Source organism: Talpa occidentalis, unplaced genomic scaffold, assembly GCF_014898055.3.
Source record: "Talpa occidentalis isolate TD23 unplaced genomic scaffold, MPIMG_talOcc4v2.1 talOcc4.6, whole genome shotgun sequence".
Classification (NCBI taxonomy): Eukaryota; Metazoa; Chordata; class Mammalia; order Eulipotyphla; family Talpidae; genus Talpa; species Talpa occidentalis.
This window is the reverse complement of record NW_023604972.1, coordinates 15302647-15307383: the sequence shown is the minus strand read 5'-3', so window position 1 is coordinate 15307383 and position 4737 is coordinate 15302647. Positions and strand designations below refer to the sequence as shown.

The 4737-nt window shown below is 33.9% G+C and overlaps 1 pseudogene; it reads right to left on the bottom strand.

The window, feature by feature from the left end:
- Positions 1 to 2013: 2013 nt before the first annotated feature.
- On the bottom strand, positions 2014 to 2129 carry LOC119230267 (U2 spliceosomal RNA; annotated as a pseudogene).
- Between the last annotated feature and the right edge of the window lie 2608 nt (positions 2130 to 4737).

The following is a 4737-nucleotide window of genomic DNA, read 5'->3' as shown; positions in this document are numbered from 1 at the left end:
CAGAAGGAAGAATGATGTAAAATATATATAAAATTTAAAAAAGATAGAGAAAGGAAATGTAAATAAATGGATAGCTTCTCTGACATTCTCTTACATTTCATGCATGAGCTCAGTGCACTGAATAGATTAGCACATTTCCTTTTCAATTCAGTAGCTGAGGTTTGTTATGAAAGTCGGGTGATACAGATGGTAGGCAATTATTCATGCTGCATCAGAAAACCACTAAGAAGACACTATTAAAATATGATTGTTGATTAGTAATTATCATGGTTTCTGGAAAAAAAAAAAACTTGGTAGAAATGAAATCCCCAGTGTGTTCAAATGCTTGCTAATGCACTGAGCTAAGGCAAGGTTAAGATGTCAGTGTCATTAACTATTAGATCAGATGATATGGACCTTCATTTTCCCCTCTAAAGTCTGCTGATTTAAACCAGTGCTTTTGTTATTACGATAGTATTATTATCTTTGTGCCTTTTTATGTATTACATCTTTCATGTAGCCTTACATTCACTAAGTTATTCTTTTTTAAAAAAGTGACCCTTGTTTCCTCCTTGATATAACGTTCATTTAATTGGATTTGCTTTTAAGGGAGTTTGCAAATCCATAGCACATGACTGTGCAGTTTTTTTTTTTAACAGCACAGTGTAACAATAAATTTTATTAGTAGTAAAAATGATTTAAAGAGAACTCACTATGAGGTGTACTGTCAAACATGCTTCCTATAGATTTTTTTCCAACTTTTCATAATAATGTGATGAAATGTTATGGACTAAATTGTGTCCCCTCCAAATTTCATATAGTGAAGCTGTAATCTCTGTGTTTGGAAACTGTATTTGGAGATAGAACCTTTAAGAAGGCAGATGAGATTGAATGAGGCCATGGAGGTAAAGCTCTACCTCAATGGACTGGTGCATATAAGGAGAGACACCAGGGTCAGCACAGAGGAAAAGGCACATGTGGATGCAAGTGTGAGAGACTGAGAGGTAGCCAGAGAGAGAGTCGTGGGGAGAAACCCCACCAGCCAAGGAATGAGACCTTGAACTTGGACTTCCTACCTTGAAAAGAGTGAGAAAATAAGTGTATGGTGTTTAAGCCACCTTGTCTATGGTACTTTGTTATGATAGCCCAGTCTAATGCACCAGGTAGAGATCAGTGTGATTTTTATATAGAAAAGGGAACTGACCTGGTAAAGTTCAGTGTAGAACATGACCCCTGAGTGCCTGTTATGTTATGTGATTCTACCCAGGCTTGAAGAATCTGATGAATTTTTTTTTTTTTTTTAATTTCACAGCCTGGGTTGATCCACATTGTCTACAAATGTTCTGTCAAAGACAAACATTACTTTAAATCCAGATGCTCTTGAGGTATGGAATTTGGGGTAAAGGAGTGAATATATAACTGTTGTGCTTGCTTTTAAAATACTGTGGTGTTTACTTCTTGTTTTCCTCCTTGGGCAAGTCATAGGAATGTAACTCTCATGGGTATTTGTAAAAAATTTTGATAATTTAGCTCATGTTAATACCCTAATATATATTAGTCACTTACTGTGTTCCAGGGGGATATTTACTTTCTCACTACACACTAACTCCCTATATTACATGATCTATTTTTATGGATGCAACAAATAAGACATAAGACTTTACTAAAGAGTTTTAAGGTGCCGTAATCCTATTGGAAGAATGAGCAGAACAAATAATTGTAATACTTTGATAACTAAAAATGTGGAGCATGATCACACTCCAATTTGCAAATTGTTTTTGGTACTGAATGGAGAAAGTGCAATCAGAAACTTCTAGAGTGATTTGACCTCAGTGCAAACCTCAAGGTTTTGTTTTTGTATTTGCGGCAGTATTTGTTTGGTCTGTGATCAACAGGAAAGTAGAGAAGCAAATGATTAAATCACAGAGATTGAGCCGTCTGTTCTATGTGTTGTGTATTACCTCAACGTCAGGAGGGAACTTGGAAAGAAATCAAGCTGGTAAACTTCTCACTAGTAATGTTCCACATATTTTTATTGTGTTTACTTCCACTTAGGTAAAAAGGAAATTAAATGAATACCATATTAAGGGATCAGATATTTAGTACACTTTATTCTACACTTGATCTTAGCCAAAAGGCCGAGAAGCGATAGTACACTTTATTCTAAAATAAAAATTAGAAAAAGATTAAAGATAACTTGATATACATTCTTGTTTTCTTTCTTTTTTTAGGTACCGTTTTGCTCAAGCAGTAAAATAAACCAATTGAATTTATTTTTTTTAAGATTTATTTATTTATGCATACAAGAACTGGGGTGTGGGCCAGAGGTGTGGAGGTGAAAGTATTCACCAGAAAGAGTGGGGAACAGAACAGGCAGATCTCCTGAAATACACTGCTGAGGGGAGCAGTGAGGGAGACAGGAGAGGTCTGCTGTGCCATGTGGGTAGCTCCCTGGCCTGCCAGGGATCTAACTCATACTGCTGAAGCTCCGGATAGTTTCAAAGTGTTGTGCTTAACTCCTTGCACCACCAGGGAGGCACCTAAACCAATTGAGTTTAGATAGTAATTAGACATCCACTCCAGTGGCTACTTTTATAGGATATGAAATGGTTACCTAGGAACCTGTTTCCTCTGTTAGAGTTGAACAGGCAGATGGAATAGTCAGGAATTGGTTCTGCTCTGAATGCTGGAGCTGAGGGTGAAATTTCACAGTTCAATATTTTCAGGAACTCTCCAGAATACTCTTTTCTCGCCAAGTCACTCTTTCTCGCAATTGACAAATTCACGTGCCCATCCAAGGCACAAGAAAATCACTAATCCTACAGGATCATCAGTCATGTGCTTCTGTAGAACAAGAATGTCTAGAATGTGAGAATATCCTGATAAAAACCCTGGTACCTAGGGATATGGAAAAGTGCTCAATGATATTATATATTTTTTGACTTTTGAGCAATTCAATTACAAAGAAATAAAATTATAAGTGAGTTTGTATAGCTTGAAGGAAATGATACTGAGAATATTTAGCAATCAATATAGCAGACTAATGAATGAGTATTAGTGTCTTAGAGAAAGAAATAGATAATCCTTATATGCAAAAGAAAGTTCAAAAGATTTAACATCACATTGTGATAAATTTATAAAAAATGACTATGATATGTAACAATATAACAGACATTCATTTACTAATAAGATTTTCTCTCAATTTGGGGAAAGTTACATTTGAGTATGAAGTGCTGTTGCTATGCAGAATTTCTGTTTAGCTTACTTTAATCTAGAAAGGCAATATATTTTGTCAGTTCTGTTAGTAAATTCATATACCACCTTTCCTTGCAGTAAAATCAGTTTTCTTCTATTTCCTCTTTTTACAAAGAACCTGTTTTTTTTTTTTTTTCTTTTCCTCTGCCAACATTGTCAAACACCTTGAATGTACCAAGATTATATTCTATTAGAAAAAAAAAATCATTTTCGAGGAACTATTCCTCTTTTACCAGTTTTTTTTTAAATTTTTTTCCATTGAAAGTTTTTAAATTCCAATTTAAAGTTAGGATATAATTGGTTTCTTTATTATATTGTGTAGAATTTTGGGCAGAATTGAGGTTTTTTTTTTTGTTTTTTTTTTTTTTTTTAAGAAAACAGGCTTTTCTTTAAGGGCTAAGACTCTTTTGACTTTAAATGTCAGAATGTTAAAGCAAAACCTTGCAGTCTTCATCTGAATATATGAAATGTTTCTTCCAGAAAACATCATCAATTATTTCACTATTTTTATTTTTAATTGAGAAAATTATCTAGATATGATCCAAATTCTGAGGAAAGTGGATGTCATCGTATATGATGAAAGATCAGGTTTATGAAATTTATAGGATTTTATTATTTATAAATCTAAAGTAAAATCATGAATATAAGTGATAACTATACTTATACGTGATGATCTTTCTTTCCTTTCCCCCCTACTCAGTGTAACATGCAAAGGAAGTGAGGACATGGAAAAAATGCCAAGCTGAGTGCAATTACTGAACACAGTTCTCCACTTGGGCGTTATTGTGAAATTTGAAGTTTTTCTGCACTAGGATCCAATTCTGCACCTTGCATCTATCATATATTATTTTGTTAAACCTAGAAACATGTTAATGTTCTTGAAATCTCAAATTGGAACTACTACATTTATCGGTATTATTATAAAATGTAGATAAAATATGAACACACATATTATAAACAGAAATACTCTGTAAATGTAGATTTATTTAAGGTTCTTGATATTTACTTCTATTCCTTCTCTAGATATGACTTGAGCCATTTAATTATTTTCTGACCTAAAGGGAAATCTGAATATTTCATATTTAAATTATTGACAATATGGACTGTGTATGTGCTTGAGGTAATAAAACTGCCATTTGGGAGTTTTTATTTACATTGATCTCTGATATAATAAATGACTCCATCTGCTGATTTTTTCTCTTTGTGACCCAGAATCTATGTATTTGACATGAATTTATCAGGTTCCTTCAGGAATAGAGGCTATGTTTATACATGCACTGGGTTCAGAAGCGCATGAACTTTATGCGCGCCATGTGGGTTCCTTCGCAACCCAGAGCTCAACCGCTGCGCCACCAGGGATGAATATATTGATATTGTTATCCTTAACTAATAATTTATTTTTTTACATTTTTTCCAGACTCTTCTTTTTTTTTTTTTCTCCCAATTGGCATGTTAATCAGAAGCAAAGATTCAGGATCTAAAATATCAGAGTGGTGGGAAAAA